Genomic DNA, 22,497 nt, shown 5'->3' with positions numbered 1-22,497 from the left:
TCTAAGTGGAATGATTCGATACACTTTTGGGCCAGGTACATAGACGATTGCCTCATGATCTGGACTGGTTCTTCTGCCAAACTGATGAGTTTTATTGAACACCTGAACTGTATAACATTGCCTTCACATTCCAATACAGCAGGAGTGAGATTCCCTTCTTGGATACCCAATTTTACATCAGGGATAACCTTATCCATAGCAAACTATACCGAAAACAAACAGCTTGCAAAGCACTTATCCATGCCTCCAGTGCCCATCCCTCACACCAGATTAAGTCTATCCCCTTTGGCGAACTGGTCAGAGTGAGACGTAACTGCAGCTTTGAACCTGAGTATAACAAATGCAAAAAAGGAGTCATGACTATATTCCGACATAGGGGTTAAGATAGCAACACTCTTAAAAAAGCAGATCAACGAATAAGCAGAATCAAAAGAACTGACACCCTTAAGGAACGTACCAATCCCACAACTTTGGACAAATTGAGGATGGTGACAGGTTACAACAACTGGTCCAGTATATTACTGCAGAGTCTTAATAGACACTGGCATTTACTGAGGGCTGACAAGTCTCTTAGCAAACACATAACCGACAGACTTAACATCACATACAGACGGGGAATATCCCTCAGAATCATACTGAGTCCAAGTTACCCAAGGGAGGAGCAAAGAGACAATTGGCTCATAGAACGCACCAGAGGCTTCTATGGATGCGGACACTGTGCAGCCTGCAAATGGGTGTGCAAGAAAAAGACCCATTTTGATGGACTGGGAAACAGAACCTGTGATATAAAGACTAACCTCAACTGCCTTACGAAGTATGTTGTATATATCATAGAATGTAAATGCAAGAGGAAATACGTTGGTAGCACAATAAGAACACTTAGAGAAAGAATAAATGAACACATACGAGCTGTCAAACAAGGGGATGTGAGGTAGCCTATTTCATCTCACATTACACAGTGCCCTGCCCAACTGACCCACAAATCCTTTCAATTCTTTGGCATTGAACAAACACTACGACATCCGAGGGGTGGTAATAGAGAACTAGCCCTACGCAAAAGAGAGGCGATGTGGATACTGCGATTACGTAGCACTGACATAGGGCTTAACATTGACCAAGAATTACATTATTTCTTAGGCAAATAGTAGACATGGAGCAGCCACTCTCCGTGTAAAATTGTCAGGATTTCAAAATGACTTGTCATTTTAAGTATGTAAACAAATATAATTGTGCTGAAAACTTACAGATTAACACTCGGCTTATATAATACTATGCCTGGTTTTCTTGTTGCTTGCTGCATATTTTATGGAGAAAAAAATAATAATAATAATAATTTCTGTCCCTTCTATTTATTTATTCCTTTTTTTTTTTTAAAGTTGGGAGAGATGGAGCATATGCTAATAATGACCACATACTCTCAGCAGATCGTTTACTTGCTGATCTGTACTTTGACTGTACACACATAACAGGCATGCATTCACTCATTGGCAATAGCAAGCAGCCATTATATTTGATCACGTTCATTTCTTTGCATGCCCTCACAAATAGCATTATACCAGGATAGACTGTTTAAACGTCATTACACCTTCTATATAGAAACCCTACTTAAGATGGCCGCCGAATTAGGTTCTGACATTTCAGTCCCTCTTCTATCGCCGATTCGGTCCCCCGGCTATGATGTTTCTACAAAGGAATGGTTATCTTAAAAGCGCCGGTACGAAGCAGAACTTGTTGTACCGCACTCGGCTTCACGTACAGACCGTCCTAGATTCCACGACATTTACTCACCACACACGAGGTAAGCGCGATATCGGAGTTATTGTACTCTTTGATGGCACACTGTTAGGGCACTGTGCGTAGCTACAGATGCCCGTTTGATGACCCCGCGCATAGATCGTATACTGCTAGCTTGAGTGTTTTTTTCTATCACAAATATTGTTACTTAATGTTAAATGCGCTCGTTATGTTTAATGTGGAAGTGTGGCCCTTTGGAGATAATCCTTCTTTTAAATTTCAATCTACTCACTATACGATATATCTGGCAATGACGACAATATTATTGAAGGCACACTTACCATTTATAGTTTTCAGCTTTTGGCCGTTTTGATATATTGAGGTTTACGCATTGATAGCCTTGGTTCCTTCTTAACCGGGTTTTCTATATCACGTGTTAGCTATTTAGTAAGCGCGACATCGGAATGATTGTCTTCTTTTATGGCATTTTGTTAGGGCACTGTTCGTAGCTACAGACGCGCGCTTGTTGACTCAGGCACTCAAATCGCATACTGCTAGCTGGAGTATTTTATCCATCACACAGTGGTCACTTAATGATATACGCGCTCATTATGATTGATGTGTTTGTGTGGCCCTTCTAAGACAAAGCTTCTTAATCTGGCAATGGCGACAATATTATTGAAGGCAAACTAACTGGTTAGATCTTTCAGCTTTCATTCGTTTTGATATATTAAGGTTTACACATTGATAGCTCTTGGATCCTTTTCTTAGCAGTTGTTTGCATATCAAGCGTTAGTTACTGAGTCCAGACACACACCTATTTAAGGAACGGTGTGTGGTTGATCATATAACGAACATTTATAATAATGGAGCACCCATATTAACATCACCATCGGGCAACAGGAGCGATAGAATTACGAGTGACAATATGGTGGGCGAAGAAGGGGACTGTAGACCAACACAAATAAGCATCCCGTTAGGTGAAGGGGTTTCAGGCAGTGTCTATGTAGATTATACCCAGCCCCCCGTGTGCAAAGTAAATAAGCCCTACTCCATTCCAGACCTAAAATTAGTTTCCTGGAATGTAGCAGGGTTATGCTCAAAGATATCCTCAACGGACTGGTCTATTTTTATTGAAGGCCATGACATAATGACCTTCCAGGAAACCTGGGCTATGTACCATGATTATCGTCAGGGATTCATACATTTTTCAAAAACAGCTCAAGGGGGGCAGAGTGGAAGACCCATGGGGGGCCTCACAACATGGGTGAGGCAATCTGACCTCTATAGGGTGGTGGAATTGCATATTGACAGTAGGGACATTTTAATAATTAGACTACAGATGGCAGAAGTCCCTGATTTATTGCTTATTAATGTTTATGCTAGGGGTATGCCAGGTGGGAAAGCCACTCCCACTGTAGCTCTCCTAGATATGTTTTTACATGATTACAGAGGTGTAAGTAATATGATAATTGCAGGAGATTTCAATTGTTCTTTCGAGCCCCTTGACGACAATGATGTCAACCTCAGTTCTGAGGAGGATGTCCATTGGAGTATACCGCATTTGGATCTTCCTCCCATTAAAAAATGGACAGGGGCAGCCTTGCAGTTGAAAGTGTTCTTTTTGGAACAGGGGGTTAGGGTTGTTAACGGGCGGTCCGTCTCTGATAGGCAGGGCTCGCAAACCTTTAACAATGGGTTGCAAAGTAGTCGCATTGATTTTATTTTCCTTAACATGGAACTTTAGCCCTCCCTAGTAGATATGGTAGTTTGGGAGCGGACCAAGAGCGACCATAACCCCCTAGTTCTTTCCATGCAGCTCAAAGGCATTTCCATTCTTGTTAGTCAGGTGCCTGGAACTGCTTATGTAGAAGCATATTTAACTAATGATACAAGGAGAGTTAAACGGACTAATGTTATTAAAAAAGAAGAGCATTTACAGCAGATGAGTGAGTTAGTGGCGAGTTTAACAGCTATTCTTCAAAACTGTGCAACTCAAGAGGAGGTGAACTTAAAGGTTTCACAGGTCCACAGTGATTTGTTTAATAAGCTTAAAGGCTTTTTTACTACTATGGCCAAAAAAAAAAAAGGATTTGGGCCCGAAGGCTGCCGCTTGGTATGGTCAATCATGTAGAAAAGCCTATAGAATTCTAGCTAGGGCAATAAGATCCAAGAACCGGGGGGATATAAGAAAGGCAAGGGTGGGGTACAAGTTGACCCAACAGAAAGCAAAAAAGGAATGGGACGAACAATACTGGGCAGAGCTGCTCAAGGCTTGTACAGGGAGAAGCATGGTCACTTGTTGGCATCTCGTGAAATGGGGTAGGGGTGAATCGAGCCGTGTGCCAGTGAACAACCTAGCTCACGAGCAGTGAGTTTCTCACTATAAGGCCCAGTTTACAACTATGAACCCCACATAGGAACATTTTGAATTGTAATGTGCTAAACCTACTCTGTATTTTACAAAGAAAGAGGTGGAAACAGCATTAAAATCAGTCCCCAGAGGCAGGGCTCCTGGGTTAGATTGTATCCCGGCGGATCTGTTCCTCCATGATATAACTAATTGGACATCTTATATTCAGCTCCTTGTGAATGCTATTGCCAGTGGAGCATCTATGCCCGATACATGGTTAGGAGCAGTAATTCTCCCAATTTTTAAGAAAGGTGACCGCTCCAACCCAGGTAACTATATGCCTATAAGCCTCATTGACTGCAGACAGAAAGTTTCAGCTAGGATGGTACTAAGCCGAATCCAGGCCTGGATGGACGAATTTGACATTTTGTCACCACTTCAGGCAGGCTTCTGTTCTTGTACCAGTACTATTGACCAGGTTTTTTGGTTTATTTTAGTTTATTGGCGTGTGGTAATTTTAGGCGGGGGCACTATTTATGCTGCTTTCGTCGACCTTAAGTCAGCTTTTGACCTCGTCCCTCGCGCCACAATGTGGAGAACCTTTTTGGAACTAGGTATGCCACTTGAAATATTGGCTTTTTTGGTTATTCTACATTATGATAATTATACGCAGGTACGCTGGGATATGCAGGGGAGTGTCACACAAAGGTTCCCTATAGCAAAGGGGGTTCGCCAGGGGTGCGTTCTGGCACCAACCGTCTTTTCATTGTATAGCAACAAGGTAGTCCAGTATTTCCAGAACTTTCCCACTGATGCTCCAACCTTAGCAGGTTTGAAGATCCCGTTGCTTATGTTTGCAGATGACACTCTGATACTTTCTAAGACACAGAAGAGTTTACAGTCTGCCCTGGTGAGATTTGAGGAGTTCTGTCAGGATCATGATCTCCTAGTGAATGTAGAGAAAACAAAATTTATGATCCTAGATAAACACAAGGTTATAAATGGTAGAATTGAAATGAAGGAAGGCATCCTGGAACAGACTCAGAATTTTCCTTATTTGGGGGTAACTATTGGCAGTAAACTTAGTTGGAAGCCTCAGATTAGATTATTGACCCTTAGGCATGCCCAATCGTCAGGTGCCCTGCTGAAGGAGCAGCGTCTTTCTTACACTAAACATGTTGCTCCAGCCTTAAAAATATATAATACTAAAATTTGACTTGTCATTTTAAGTATGTAAACAAATATAATTGTGCTGAAAATTTACTGATTAACACTCGGCTTATATAATACTATGCCTGGTTTTCTTGTTGCTTAATGCATATTTTATGGAGAAAAAAATAATAATAATAATAATTTCTGTCCCTTCTATTTATTTATTCCTTTTTTTTTTTTAAAGTTGGGAGAGATGGAGCATATGCTAATAATGACCACATACTCTCAGCAGATCGTTTACTTGCTGATCTGTACTTTGACTGTACACACATAACAGGCATGCATTCACTCATTGGCAATAGCAAGCAGCCATTATATTTGATCACGTTAATTTCTTTGCATGCCCTCACAAATAGCATTATACCAGGATAGACTGTTTAAACGTCATTACACCTTCTATATAGAAACCCTACTTAAGATGGCCGCCGAATTAGGTTCTGACATTTCAGTCCCTCTTCTATCGCCGATTCGGTCCCCCGGCTATGATGTTTCTACAAAGGAATGGTTATCTTAAAAGCGCCGGTACGAAGCAGAACTTGTTGTACCGCACTCGGCTTCACGTACAGACCGTCCTAGATTCCACGACATTTACTCACCACACACGAGGTAAGCGCGATATCGGAGTTATTGTACTCTTTGATGGCACACTGTTAGGGCACTGTGCGTAGCTACAGATGCCCGTTCGATGACCCCGCGCATAGATCGTATACTGCTAGCTTGAGTGTTTTTTTCTATCACAAACATTGTTACTTAATGTTAAATGCGCTCGTTATGTTTAATGTGGAAGTGTGGCCCTTTGGAGATAATCCTTCTTTTAAATTTCAATCTACTCACTATACGATATATCTGGCAATGACGACAATATTATTGAAGGCACACTTACCATTTATAGTTTTCAGCTTTTGGCCGTTTTGATATATTGAGGTTTACGCATTGATAGCCTTGGTTCCTTCTTAACCGGGTTTTCTATATCACGTGTTAGCTATTTAGTAAGCGCGACATCGGAATGATTGTCTTCTTTTATGGCATTTTGTTAGGGCACTGTTCGTAGCTACAGACGCGCGCTTGTTGACTCAGGCACTCAAATCGCATACTGCTAGCTGGAGTATTTTATCCATCACACAGTGGTCACTTAATGATATACGCGCTCATTATGATTGATGTGTTTGTGTGGCCCTTCTAAGACAAAGCTTCTTAATCTGGCAATGGCGACAATATTATTGAAGGCAAACTAACTGGTTAGATCTTTCAGCTTTCATTCGTTTTGATATATTAAGGTTTACACATTGATAGCTCTTGGATCCTTTTCTTAGCAGTTGTTTGCATATCAAGCGTTAGTTACTGAGTCCAGACACACACCTATTTAAGGAACGGTGTGTGGTTGATCATATAACGAACATTTATAATAATGGAGCACCCATATTAACATCACCATCGGGCAACAGGAGTGATAGAATTACGAGTGACAATATGGTGGGTGAAGAAGGGGACTGTAGACCAACACAAATAAGCATCCCGTTAGGTGAAGGGGTTTCAGGCAGTGTCTATGTAGATTATACCCAGCCCCCCGTGTGCAAAGTAAATAAGCCCTACTCCATTCCAGACCTAAAATTAGTTTCCTGGAATGTAGCAGGGTTATGCTCAAAGATATCCTCAACGGACTGGTCTATTTTTATTGAGAGTAATTCTCCCAATTTTTAAGAAAGGTGACCGCTCCAACTCAGGTAACTATAGGCCTATAAGCCTCATTGACTGCAGACAGAAAGTTTCAGCTAGGATGGTACTAAGCCGAATCCAGGCCTGGATGGACGAATTTGATATTTTGTCACCACTTCAGGCAGGCTTCTGTTCTTGTACCAGTACTATTGACCAGGTTTTTTGGTTTATTTTAGTTTATTGGCGTGTGGTAATTTTATGCCACTTGAAATATTGGCTTTTTTGGTTATTCTACATTATGCTAATTATACGCAGGTACGCTGGGATATGCAGGGGAGTGTCACACAAAGGTTCCCTATAGCAAAGGGGGTTCGCCAGGGGTGCGTTATGGCACCAACCGTCTTTTCATTGTATAGCAACAAGGTAGTCCAGTATTTCCAGAACTTTCCCACTGATGCTCCAACCTTAGCAGGTTTGAAGATCCCGTTGCTTATGTTTGCAGATGACACTCTGATACTTTCTAAGACACAGAAGAGTTTACAGTCTGCCCTGGTGAGATTTGAGGAGTTCTGTCAGGATCATGATCTCCTAGTGAATGTAGAGAAAACAAAATTTATGATCCTACATAAACACAAGGTTATAAATGGTAGAATTGAAATGAAGGAAGGCATCCTGGAACAGACTCAGAATTTTCCTTATTTGGGGGTAACTATTGGCAGTAAACTTAGTTGGAAGCCTCAGATTAGATTATTGACCCTTAGGCATGCCCAATCGTCAGGTGCCCTGCTGAAGGAGCAGCGTCTTTCTTACACTAAACATGTTGCTCCAGCCTTAAAAATATATAATACTAAAATTTGTGCCTCGGTCTTGTATGGGACCGAATTGTGGGGCTTCGACAATCTAGCCCCCTTAGTAACAGCCCAAAATAAAAATTTTAGGGCATTGACCAGCCTTCCCCAGTCAACTCCTTTATTGCCCCTATTTTTAGATCTTGGCTGTTATTCTATTGAAGATATGGCACAATTTAGACCGGTGGCATACTGGAGAAGGCTCTGGGTTACCCCAGAGCTGTCCAGGTACACACAAGCACTCTTGGAAGTTAGGGAGGCTGACAGCATGCATAAAATTTCATGGTTGAGACGGGTAAAAATCACTCTTTGTGAGATGGGGATGAGTAGATTGTGGGTAAATCCCGTCGAAAACCCCTTTCCTGCAAAGAATGAATAGAAGGCAGCATATTGGAATATGATTAAAATGAAGCGTTTCTCTGCCTTAACAAGACCATCATTATCCAGGGACTATTTTGAACACAAGCATGAAGTGGAGTATGAAAATTATTGGGACCTTATCACTTCCACTAGAGATAGGAAACTTTACCAACAATTTAGGGTGGGATCCCTCCCCACTAATTTATTTGTCAGTAAACCACAGCAAATGTCCATTTTGTCCAACACAGAATGAATCGTTGGCACACATCTTATTTGCCTGTCCAGCTTATAAAACTCCTAGGCACAGATGGTTAAAACCTATCTGTTTAAATCTGGGGACTAGGTTAAGCAGCGAAGCACTAAGGATCCTAAAAGCAGCCACTAATGAATCCATTGTGATTGCCGTTGCCAAGTTTTTAAGCTGGATGTGGGTTATACGTGCAAAGGAGAGGAGGCAATGATAATTGTCTCCTTGTATGCTGCCGGGGGCGAATAATATTATGTATCGTGCTGCTTTGATTATAATGTAATTATGATGATTATAGATACTGTGGTGGGAGTCTTTTTAGAGATTTTTAGTAATTTTAATTATTTATTATATATTTATGTATCTTTTCATTGTGGATCTGTTACCCACTTGTATACTATCTTTTTAATGCACAAACTTGCTCATATTGATCTAGTTTCAGCGAGGGGTTTCAAAGAAAGCAAAGACGATGGCGCTCAAGCAGATTACCGTATTAGTGTAAAATAGAAATGAAGAACTGATGCTACCCGGTGCCACCAGTGCAGAGGTGGACCCCAAACCTCTGAAAGAGTTTGAGCCAAAAGCCCTAAACAGTATAAATATAAAACAAATACTGGGCCTAGCGAATGGGAGCTCTCATTCGCTAGGACGAGACGAGCACAGGCTGGTTCCTGCACTTTCAGGCCACGCCACTGCACGGACGCACCCGCCTGTGCATGCCAAGTTTCTTCATTTGCTTACCTCTGGCTCCTTTGCATACCCGTTAACCGGGTCGGAATTATCACCGGTTCACCGATATACGCATAACGCTTTCCTCAGCCCTGAAGAGTCAAAGGCATTGACCTGTTGACGAAACACGTGTCGGCTGGCGTTGTTGTTTTTCTCACATATATCTCTTACATAAACTGCTTTAATGGAACCACTGGTGTCGACTTCCAGATAATTTCTAATTATTGTATCAACTGTTTATCTATCACGTGTGCCCAGTATTTGTTTTATATTTGCTCATATTGATGTCTATGAAATTCACCATTATGTTTTAATGTCAAATAACTTGCTTACATTGATAATTTGGTTTTTTTTATGGATTTGTCTTTCATGATTTTAAATCGAAATAAGACTTAATGACTTGACTTGAGTTCTGATATCTTTTCTCCCAGATCTGCTAATTGTTTCATTGTTGCGTATCCGGACCCTATGAACACCATAAGGTTAGGATTGGGAAGACTTTAATCCCTCGTGGGACGGAATTAAAACCACGATCTATGTAGGTATCAGACTCCCCTTTTTGGGCACAATAAGATTTATTAGTTGGCTATTCTTTCCTTATCACTCATTATTGATCATATGTATATATTCTCTTTACAGAAGCTTTTTCTAAAAGGACAGAGGTATTTATTGATACCACTCTCACTAGCCAATGATGATCTGGGTCACTTAGGGTGCACACGTGCGCATTGCATATGTATGACACTTCTTGAATCAACACCTTTGCATGATAGGCTCTATAGCAATGGAATTCACACTGATTTGATTTGTTTTGCAGCTCTTTTAGCTGCTCCTCTCACCTTTTTTCCCTCTTTTTAATCATAAATAGATTAATTCTGATCTCAGTCTACTCTTAATTCACGATCATCACTTGTCACGTGTGGACACATTTCTGTCGGTTTCTATTTTGTATTCTGCATCTCTACTCAGGGCTATTTAGTCCCATTTGAGATAATCTCTGTTTATTTCTCATATTCTCTTTCTTTGCATGCTGGCCTCTCAGGCATTATGCCATTTGATTTATGTTCTCCAGATGTTGTAAGGGGATACATTGGTGTGTTTGTACATTGCAGCCTTGAAAAAGTCGCAGGATATTACCCTTGTGCGATGAAACACATGTCGGCTGCTACTGTCTAAAGAGATCTTTCAGCCTGGAGATACACAGGAAATAAAGAACAAGAAAACATGCATATGTCCAAGATCATTTATGTTTACTTCTTCACTTTGATTTCTGATCCAAAAAGTTATTGTTCTGACGTGTGCTGGGGATTTGCTAAAAGTTTTGAATGTATTTGTTGGCCTTGGTCACAAAGATTTTGAGGAGGTTGGTGGTTCTCCCCACCCTGCGAGCACCGTCACCCAGATATTACTACCCTGAATAATTAACTAGTGGTATTCTCCTTATTGGCGCCCTAACACCTACAACAAATATACCACTGTAGCTACTCATCAATGTTTCACAGCTGTTGCCTGGACCAGCGAAGCCCCAATTCCGCATTCACTGAATGCCAAAGATTGTGTGCCGGGAGAAAGGGAACTGCAAACCACCTATGCAGGAGATTAGGCAAACCATAGAGTGAGACGTCCTTACCACTCGATCGACAGCAACTGAAATTTCAAAGACGCCAAAGCAGCGCCGCAGTGCGCACGCTGATTGAACTGATTGAATTGGTCCCTGTGACACCGTGCACCTTGTAGGAATTGGGGCTTCGTCAAATGTCAAGTTGTTTGTATTTATTCTTTGATGTATTGTTGAATGTACATGTCTGTCCTTTTCTTACGGCATGTATTCAATGCCTTGTTGTTTGTCAAAAACTAACAGTGAAAGTAAAAAGGTGAAATAGAAACATCAAACACTGCTTATTTGTCTAAAAGAAGGGTTTTTCCTAAAGAAATTCGAGTTAATACTACGTCCAATTCCCTTTTTTGAGACTAGTTATTTGTGGCCTAGCTTGGACGTAAATATAGGCCCAACCCCCCTTGTTCAAACTATTCAAATTATGACAAACTGATCCATCCATTTCAGCATGACCAATTTTATCAAAACAATCCCACCCAAAACATATTTGGATCTGTAAATTTTGGGTGCTCCTTTTATGGAGCAGTGGATTTTGCCACCTCTGCCACCCCAGTAAGATGGTGGGCATCTCGCTGACTTCTACATCAGTAGCTACGTTTTCTATTTCAATTTAGGTATACCCCAGTTAATTTTATAGTTTCCCAAAATATATATTTTTCGCCAGAGGGAAATTTGATAAACTGTGGAAAGGATAACTCCTATAGAAGTTGGTGAAAGAACAGAATTTGAAAGGTGCAAAACAATTTGACAATACATTGTTTTTAGTAAAGGAGAAAAATGGTTTCACTCATTGATAAGTTTGAGGAACTTCTATGGTTTAGTAATGTACAGGCATTTTATATGGAAGGTGTTAGACCTGTCAGCCTTGCCTCATTTTTTTCCACCCTCTTTTTCGTTGGCCCTAGGTCTCCGAGCGCCTTCCCATTGCTAATCAATGCTAAGGGGCAGGTGCTCTCTTCTTCCAACATGGCTGCCACATGCCCCTGCTACTGCAGAGTGGTCTTTTTAGTAGCACCCTAGTTGCCAGGAGCTGGCTGGGACCCTAAACATTGTTGCAACACCAGCCCGCCTTTTTCTCCCATAGTTAGAATAGGGAAGCTCCTGGAACCTTCCAGAACAGGGGAGGGGTCTGCTTTTTGCCACCTGAGAGTGTGGTCACCTGACCTGGGCATATATAAGGGAAGGAGGGAAACTTTTTAGTCAATTGGGGCATCACTGACCTGGGGGAACCTACGCAGGAGACTTAGGCGGTAGGGCCTAGTCAGGAACCTATACCACTGGGAGTGACAGGGCTTAGGTGCTGTCTTCCAAGCTGAGTGAGGAACACTGGACTAGCCCACTGATCTGGCCCGGCGGGAGGGGAACACAGGGACCATCTGCAGTGACCTACTGAAACTATCCTGCCTTCAGCCACCAACTCAACCCCCCCCTCAAGAAATCCCCTACCAAGGGCGCAGGAACCACCACGTGCCGAGAAGACCCTCTAACTGCCCACTACTGGGGGATCAACCAGGTATTGGCGCTGTGTCACCCCTGCGCTCCCTGACTCCACCTGGGTCCCCTTTGCTGAACTGCCACTGTCGGGTGGCCTGTCCTGCCTTGCCTGAACTGCTAACCTGCCTAGAGCTGAACCGAACTGCGCTGCTTCTCAGCGCTCCCCTGCTGTGCCTGGAGAAGCGCTGGACTCCTGCTCAGAACTGCTGTGCCAAGAAAGCGCTGTATTTTCCCCCGAGCACTGTGTTACCAGCGATATTGCCAGGACTGTTGAACTGTCCCCGAAGCCCCCCTGCCGAGGCGCTGCAGGCGAACTCACCGTCGCAGCCCGGCGCCGCGTGGGCGGAGTGCCGCTGTCATCCCCGGGGCCTCTGAGGGGTTCGGGGCTCCACCATCGCCATCGCGACCTGGGCGCTTCCCCCGACGTGGGCACGGCCGCTGTTCGTCGGTCGCGGCGGCCCTCGGTCAGGAGAGGGCCTCCGGAATCCAGAGTAGGCCACGCTAGGCCCTGAGGCCGTCTTCCTGCCTCACGGGACGGAGGCGTCCTCCCGGACTCCGCCCCCGCCGCACACCCATTGGCCTTCGCGACCGCGCCCCCGCAGGCCGCGCTGCCATTGGCGGCTGCGGGCGTGCCTTCACCGAGGCTTGCTGCAATTGGTCCCAGGGCCCCAGGAGCTATTGGAGGGCCCGGGACCGGCTCCCTGACAGCGCGGGGCTCCCCGGCCTAATCCAGACTCACCGGAGGCCCCACGTAACCCCTGCTGATCCCGGGCACTGCCGGGAAGCCCGCACTGCTGGCGAGAGGGGCTCCAGGGAGAGCGAGCCCCCGATCTGCCCACAGTACGCTGCAAGGGTCCCAAGGGGGCCGAAGAAAAAGGTAACCCCCGGGGAGGAGGGCGGAAGGCCGGAGGGAGGCCCCGAGATCGCCCCTCCCTGTTGGCCCCCAATTGTTGTGGAAGGCATCCTGAACGGGGCCTGAACTTAGTAGAGTTAGCCCCTGGCTGGGTAATAGTTCCTTACAGGCTATTGCCAGGCCCTGATTAGGGAAAAGTTGTTCTTGCCCCAGGAATGGTGGACATTCCGGCCCGATGCCATGTTGATTCTTGCTTCATGAAATGCTCATCCTTGCCTGATGAGCTGGTTATTTTTGCCTAAGGAAATACTGTTTGAGAGAGCTAATACTACCCAGGTTAAATGAAATGTTTATTCCTGCCTGGCGAAAGGTTTTATTCTTGCCTAATGAGATGTTGTCTGATTTATACTGAAATGTTTAGTACTGCAAAAGAAGTTGTTTACTCTTGCAGAGGGAGATGTTGATTAGTTGCCTCCAATGACCCAATGACATGTTTATCCTTGATGAAATGCTTTGATGAAATAGAGATACCGTGATTATTGATTACCCTGATTCTGATCTAGATAAAAGCTATTTGATTTTTACTCAAACTCACTGGTGTGGTGTCAGTCATTGCGTGCGTTTCCTGTCTCAGTGGTTGTTATATGGTCACTTTACACCTAAGCTTTCGGGTGCCTGCCTGCTCGCGCCAAGCTACCCCCCCCCCCGGGGAACTGGTGGCCCCAGTTCCTACAGAAGGAATCCATCTATTCAGTAGATATTCTAATCCCACATGACAAGTTGGTGAGGCTGACTCTCTTATATGTTCGCTTCTCAGTATAGATTTGATTAATTAATGAGAAGGATAGCCTGCTTCTTCAACATGGATCCAAGTGATAGTTTTACATACCCCTTGTTCTAAATGTTATGCAGTCTTTGGGGCCTATTAGGATCATGATGGATCCGCCCACCAAGTGCTCCAGTTTCACCCCCCACAATACTAGTATGGCGAGGGGTACCATGGCGGACGGAAAGACCGCCTGCCGCTTTTCCGCCGGTCGGATTGCCGGCCGGGCGGAAAAGTCACACAATATGCTGGCGGTGCCTTGAAGGCACCGCCATCCATATTATGATGGGTGCGTGGGGCATGCCTTTGCATGGCGGAGACTCCGCTATTGAAAGGCATGCAGAGAATGACTTTGGGGGCCTGTTGCGGGCCCCTGGGGGGTGGGAGTGGATGGCTGCACTTGGGGGGTACCCATGGTACCCCCCTTCACTGGCATGCACAAGGTGGCAGGCACCGCGCGGTGCCTGTCACGTTGTGCATGCCAATGCACAACATGTGTATTTTACATTGTGGAGGGTGCTGCTTACAGCACCGCCTGCCGCAATGTAAAAGGTGCGGAATGCGACCGCCATGGCGGGGGTCGCATCCTATTTGACATAGCGGGACCGCCGCACCTCTGGCGGCCGGTCCCGTTTACCGTAACAGTGGCAGGGGGAAAAAGTCCGCCCGCCATCATAATAGGCCCCCAAGTCTGTTGAAAACTTTTTTAGGCTGTTGTAGCACTTCTGCAGGAGAGAGATGTGTGTTTAAAAATGTGAAGAATAATTGGAATGTGTTTCAGATTTTTGGCTTGAATTTCAACAAGGAACAATCTTGCCTGGTGACTTATATTTCCTGCTTTTTAATGTGATATTGTATTTTGTTTTCCGTATTAGTTTAAGGAAAATATTAAGTGGACCAGGATGACGTCACAATCTAACCCCTTGATGGACCGTTGTCTGCTGCATGAATTACTTGTGTTAATTCGTTTGCTTCAGCTTCTATTACGGAATATTTCCCCACACTTATAAAGCAGACTTCTGCTGAGTATGAAAAATGCTCACCTGTTTAATGGTGGTTGGTTCGGGAATAAGGAGCTAGTGAATGAAGAAATCCAGAAAACAATATCTTTAATGATATCACAATAAGTAAACTGGAAATGTTAGAGTCATTTTTGGGAATTTTCATTGGAAAAATGATGCAGATAAATAATCTTTAATTACAAATGCTTTGCAATAAAAGGTTGGCCCACTGAGATGATCAAACGTATTCTGTGATAGGTTTTAGATGTAAAATGTACCAACAAGTAAGGAGCAAAAGGTATCAAATGTTGACAGGGTTAGCAAAGGGTCTTTGGCAGTGAACCATTGGTCATCTAAATTGATGCAGGTGCTTTAAAGGTGCATGTCATATGAACCGCTGGCACTGCCTTAAAATGTTTACAATTTTTTAGCCATTAGATCCTAAACATCTGCATTTTACTGGATAGTCGTTGGCTGTCGATATACTTTCTCTTTGTTTCCTGCATAGAGAGAAGTATAAAGAGTAGCTGGAAGTACCCTAGTTTATTTTCACACTATTCCATTTATAATAGACTTGTGAAATTGAAAATTGTTCCTTTCAGTTTTGTTTTAGGAATTGATTGAAATCTTACCACTGATTCATTAGCATTTGCCCCCTATAGGGAATGTCACTGTGTTTTGCATCTGAAGCAAATATTTTGTGAATATGGTGATTCTGGAGGAGTGGTTCGTCGTTTTGGGATTTCTTCAAAGGTTTTTTTTCTTATTCTGTTCAGAGGCCTTTGTGTTTTAGCCCCAGGCTGGGTTTGGTTATGTTCTGTTGCATAAAAAAACGTTTTACTGTAACCGCATGTACTGGGATTTTTAGCTTGTTTACTAGCTGTGGGGACTTAATAAGGAGTTTAGGAGGAGAAACGCAAAATCTAGAATGCCCAGCCCAGCTGTGTTAATTGATTTATCGACTTTCATTTCAATCATGCTGTTTGGCAGACAATTGCAAATGGTCGAAATACAAAAGCAGGAGTGAATTACCCCCCCTCCTGCTTTACTCTTGCAATGTGTAACCTGCGCCATAAAAGAGACAGTTTATCCTAAGTAAGTTAATGCAGCATTCCCTCCCTCAATGAGGATCACGTGGGAATATACACTCCACTCTAGTGAACTATGCAAAAATTTAAAAACAACAAAGATAAGGCCCATATGATTCCATTGACTTGGGAAGGTTGCAAATGTTAAGATACTTCCAGCTCCACAGAGCGGTTGGAACACATAGCAAGGAGGTCTTTTTACTCTACCTGCAGGGAAACGCATTGATTAGAGGAATATTCCCAATATACCCACAACTCAATACTACAAATATAGACCATTGATATCTCCACTTCCAAGTCTCCTTTGAGAAGTGCCCCCCGTTTTTCAACAGTAATGATGAACACATTCACTGAGGCCCTTGACGGTTTGATGGTTGGCTAGGAGGAGGCTAAACAGTAGGCGATGTGACTGTCTCTTTTATGCATTTAAATATGAATTGGAATAAAGATGTTTGGGTTTTTTTGTGGCTTTTCGTGTGGCTTTTTGTGACTGGGAGGTGCAGTAGGCATCAGTGGCTGGTATGGCAAAGTGACTAGCTCTAGTTTTGCTCTTGTAATGGTGCATCTCAGGAAAACACTTTGGGTGATATAAGAATAGGCTAAACCTCCAAGTCCAAACATCCCTGCACCTTCACAATTACCAGCAGGATCTGTTGACTCAGATGGTTATTAAAGTGGTGGCTGTAACCACAGTCCTTCTTGCAAGGGCACATGGTAGAGTTCCACCTGGTTTTAAGGAAACCAGCTGGGTCAGGCGCTCTGTTGCAGAAGCAGCCATATTGAGGAGTTTTTCCTGCCCGCATTTCTCCTGGAACACCCCTCAGAGTGCCATCAAGTTGTGTGGCAGTAAGTGCTAGTTCTGCTCTCCCATATGCGCTTTGCAGTTCACTGTTCGCCCTACAGAAGCAAGGGCTGCCATGCAACAGTCTTCCTATGATCTCATGCCAACTGGGTGACCGCCTCCCAGGAAGGCCTATCCGCTTAATATGATAACCACCAACGAGAACCTCAGGCAAACTCTTGTTTACTAATGACGAGGCTCATGAAGCAGTTTATGGATCGTTCGTATGCCGCATAATCATGTGACCCTGTACCAACGAGTAAAATGTGATCCACGCGTTATTCCTTTCCGCACATAAGATGCGGCACAAAGCCCAGCTAGCACTCCGTAAGCCCCAAACAAGGCCAATGCCAAAGGTTGAGGAATTAACCTCTTCAATGTAGCAAAACACACTGGCATAATGTACTACCGCTGGGGAGTGCATGGGCGATATACAGAATGCAAACAATATGGGTCGAAGGGTCTTTAATTTAGTTTGGTTCTGAGAGTCATATATGCTAGGGAAATCAAATTTGGTGTTTGTGCTGGTGATAATTTTACCAATATTCTCCTATTGATCTTTGGAATTATCGTTTTTTCAATGAACCTATTCTGGTCTTCCGGAACTGGTTCGGAATAAAATGAAATCTTTTTTTCTCTTAAGCCTAACAGTGTGCGACAGATCACCCGCTTGCCTTGTTTTGTTTATTCCTTGTTCTTAAAATAAAATGGACATAGCCGTGAAAAGTCGGCGTTTACAAAGAGAGCCTGAAACCTTTTGAAAATGATCAGTGCATAGCACTGATGCATGTTCGCGTTGCAGCTCGTTTCGTTGGCCCTGGAGACCAATTTATTTAGCTCCTGCTCTGCTAACTGTTTACTCTTGACAAGGAGGCCCGCGTGGAAGGAGACATTGTGACACGTTGCTTATTGAACTGTGAATGGTTGATTCCAAACAATAGATTGTTCTTAATTATACGAGCAGGGCCTTCAGTTAGGTCCCAAACTGGCGGCGCGAGCCCAGTGTGGGGACTCATGTACCCATGCACACGCTTAATCCGCTCTCAGCACCAGCATCGCAACGTTAGGCGCTAAATACGAAGAGGTCTATTTACCTGCACTTCTCGGGTTGCTTCGTTTGCATCCAGGCGTGTGGAGGAAAGGGCTCCGCGGAACTGTGAATATGCGTACCACGTGTTGTGTGCAGCACTGAGCACAACCCTGTAGGATTGGGGTTTGTTTATAATAGACCGTTGTGGACGTTGTTGCTATAGGTTTTTGCAAAAACGATATGCTGAATATATGAGGTACATGCTCGCCCTGCAATAGGTTTGAGAAATGAAAACCATCTCTTGCAAAGCCCCGTTGCCTCTAGCTATAGTATTTTCTGACGAAAAGATAATAACCGACTGCAATTAAAAAACATATTTCCATCTTGCTGTCGGCAAGTCCGCTATCCCAACAGGATTTCATGGAATGGTTCCCAGCTCCGAGGAAGCCGCAGTAGATTGGCTTCGCTGTGATGCTATTGATTTCTCGACAGCGAGAGAGGACTAATTAGTGGCGATTTTAAACGATTCAAATTTAGGGGGCCGCGCTGTAGGCTTGGCTGCTGGCGAAACATAAATTCGAGTCCTTAAGAGCCAAAAGGCGAAAAAGGACAGATTCCTTTCCCAATAAATCCTTTTTTGATCATGATGCAAAAATATATATTTTTAGAAAATATAATTAGCCTTCCCTTACTAGAAGTAATCTTTAATGACGTCTGTAAATTACTGTACAGCCTGCATGTGTCCAGGCATGCTGAGTAAACAGGCAAGATATACATCCTTTTTTCAACTTGATTTGAGACACTTTTCCGCAAGTCTTCCAAAGTAGTTTTACTAGTGATTTGAATAATTGGGTGCATGGAGTGAATTCCTTTTGGTAGTTTTCTGTGAATAACTCGCGAAACTCTTTAAATATTGATGCGAAATTAATATGAATCCCAGAAAAAAATATTTTAATTTTAGAGCATTAATATTTCATGTCTTACACACTGATATGCAAATAGGAAAAAAGCGGCAGCCTTTTTTTTATTATTTCCTCTACTCGGCCAAGTTCGACAAAGGCCATTCTATTTTCTTCTTGTCTGTTCATTGTCCTCTCTGATGGTCTATTTGCAATCCAAGGGAATACAGACCAAACACATAGTACAGAGAAGCAGCAGAGGAAGGGTGAGTGTCCGGCAGATGTGGCTCTCTGGGCTTCTATCGGCGAGCTATGCTCTCTAAAAGGAACCCCGCACCATCTCTGAGGCTGTCCCTGCTTTACACCGCTGCCTGACACATGAATCCTGGCATGCCGCGGCACCTGGAGGCTTCTATTGACAGGGCGTTGCGGAAAGATGGACTGCCACTGATGAGGCGTAAATGAGCCAGTTGCACACAGCTGATAAAACTAGCGATTTACAGAGGCGGACGGGGCACAGTCAGAGCAGGTTTCTCTCTATTGAAAGGCTGTCTGTCAGTCTAATCATTCATCTCCGCTGTCAGACACAGTCTGGTAAAACAATGGATTGGGCCTGTGTATGGCTGGTAAAGGGGCAGAAGTCAGATAACAAATGCGTTGCTTTAATCTATGGGACCCCGGCCCTCTGTTTCACCACAGCTGATGTTCATTATGTTTCTATATGGTCTTGCAACTAAATGACGTTTATGGAGACAGGGTTAAACAAGCATAAGCTAATGGCTTTGCTAAGGTTCTTTGGCATTTGCATGCAAACGCATGCATCAAGATGCCAGTGCATGGTTTGCTGGTGGCAATCTTGTAATGGATTTTCTATTAAAGAAAAAACATTCCAAAATGGCTGCTGTAGCATCTTCCCCAGCCCTGGAGCATGCAAATTGATTACACCTCACGAGAGCTGCGGTTAAGCACTTCTTTATTCTCCAGCATTCACTCACACACTAGGCATTACATCATACTTGCCATAACCACATCCTAGCACCTCCCCACACATCATGTAGTTCCTGTCCAGGGTCCGCCCCAGAACCACGGGGGTCCTAGTGTGTATAACATCAATATGCTACAGCTACCTATGCGCACAAAGGAGTTGTGTTGCATTCTTATGCATGGGCCATGACACATAGTGGGCATTTTTTTATTAATATTTCTAACATGGCAGATGGCCAAGATAGAACTGTGAACTGTGAATTAAAAATTAGAAAAAGTCAAAAACAAGTGCACACAAGCCCAAAACCGGAAGCAAGTAGCTCAGCAGCACTTTGCAGATACTGGACTTGCATAAAAAAGGTAATCAAATAAAGTAAATATGTACGGCAGGAAGTTGAATGGGGAGCAGGACAGAAAGCAGTATGGAGCGTTGGGGAGCAGGCAGGAGGAGAGTTTTAGCCCATGCTGGCAGCGCAGTTGGGTTGGCCACTCAGCATAGTTTTGTGAATCTGGAAGACAACCAGGTGGAGGAAGGAGAGGGTAAAGAGCCAGGAGAAACAGAATTGTATCTATCTAGAAGGTCTGCAATAGAAGATATCCAGGTAGGGAGGGATTGGTGGCCAAAACATATTGGCTGTTATTTAACATCAACCCAATCCGAGGAGACAGTGGGGTGCTATGTGCACGTGCACCAAACAAGAGTGATAATCAGAGGTGGCCCAGCAATTCGTATAGCAAGTAAGTAAAACTCCACTGTGGTGTGTACTGTTCAGTTATGCCACAACCAAATGTTTCCAGCCAGTTCCCATGTATTTATTTATTTCAGGGTTTTGTATAATTCCTCTGTGTAACACTCCTGCAATTTCAGAGGGCTAGACTGCTAGTTGTTTGTTGAGCATGTGAAGTCTTTGGAGAAGAAGCTGTGTTGGTGAGGTCTGGTGGAACTGTCTCAATCACTGCAAGTCATAGTCTGTGTCCCAGTTCCCTATAGGCATAACTAGGAGTGTATAGTGAACTGCTGTAAATTTTATATCATGAAAACCTCCCTAGAAGTGCAGTTTACTCCTTGTCACCCTCCCCATTCTCTAGCACCATTGTTTTATATCATAAACTACACTTTTCCCTAATCCTAGCATTCTCACTGTTCAGGCTTTTACTAAATACCCGTTGGTGCAATGCAGAGCCTTTTACCAAAATTATCATTGGGTGCTGTGCCTGCTGCAAAAGATCAAAAAACATTTCCTGGCCATGCGCAGGAGTGACACCCCTCAAAGCTTCTTTACCAAAATTAATCACTATAAGAGCCAATTGCTCTGGCCTGGCATTCCCCTAATATTACCCCTTAAACATTATGAGATCAACTATTGAAGGGGAATATCACTGCCAAACATACATACATACAGGTAAACTAAATATGGCAAACAGGTACATGATAATGCCACTATGTTTTAGGGGAGAAGCACATGTTCTTTAGGACTGGTTAGCAGTGACAAAGAGCTCAGAGTCCTAAAATCAACAAAAAAATCAGCAAAATGAGGAGGAAAGCAAAACGTTTGGGGTAACTCTGCAAAATGGACCATTTTCAACAGCATACTTGTATGCAGTACAACTTACATAGAGGGACATCTACTAGATTTGATTTTTAGGGCCACGGATCATATTTATTGGGAAGAAAACATTCCACAGGTTCCCCAGAAGGACAACCCAATACGGACTTCTTTTCCCTTTTTTCCTGTCCTCCCCAGTTTGGCTGCCCAAGGGGAAGATATGTTTACCGTCGAGGGGATCCCAGGTAGAATGTTACTGGGGGGACAAGGGAGGGACTTATCATAGCACGTTTGGGCTGCTGATGTGGGAGGGGTGAGGGAAGGAACGGAAGTTAGCGACACCTACGAAACCACAGGCAACACTGCAGGCTATATCACCACTCAAACAAGCAATGCTCAACATGAGTACTATGCATCCCATAAGATACATGCTATGAATGTCCCGCCCAGACCCACCTAGTCATAACTTCATCACATTGAAGGTGTGTGGTCTTGAGGACCCTAGGAAGCACCGCCACGTCCTGGCTTACTTATGCAGACACAACGTACATTGTGCCCTATTGCAGGAAACTCATATCGGTTCCTCTGCCCCGACCACTTTGCGACCCGATTGGCCTCACATAGATGCTTCTCGACATTCTCCAACTATGCACGTAGAACAGTAATCCTTATCAAGAAGAATATCCTACATGTAGCCATGGGGGAGCTGACAGACCCGCAAGGTCAATATTGCATTATGTGGGAAAGAATGGTAGCTCAGACCATTACGATCGCATACTGTGATGGCCCGAATGCTGATGACCCCGAGGTCTTTAATATCATATGGGGGAAGATCGTAGATATAGACTCCACACACGTGGTCTGGGGGAAAGACTTCAATGTCACCTTGGATCCGACGCTGGTTCGACAGCACCCACAACCCCACCACTATACAAACGCTCAACGATAGTTATGAGAAATAGTTAAAGAACATGGACTATTAGATGCGTGGAGAAGCCTACACCCAACAGATAGGGAGGGGACGTGCCACTCCACAGTGCACTCCTCATGGTCGCTTATAGACGGCTGGTTCTTGACCAGAGGCTTAAAAGCGCGGCTAACTACTTCTCGACACTTGCCGTGCACGTATTCTGATCATTCACCAATGTGGATTGCCCTCGCCCCACCATGCACACTG

The sequence above is a fragment of the Triturus cristatus genome, chromosome 4_2, assembly GCF_964204655.1.
Source record: "Triturus cristatus chromosome 4_2, aTriCri1.1, whole genome shotgun sequence".
NCBI classification, from domain to species: domain Eukaryota; kingdom Metazoa; phylum Chordata; class Amphibia; order Caudata; family Salamandridae; genus Triturus; species Triturus cristatus.
Note: the sequence above shows the minus strand (reverse complement) of the source record.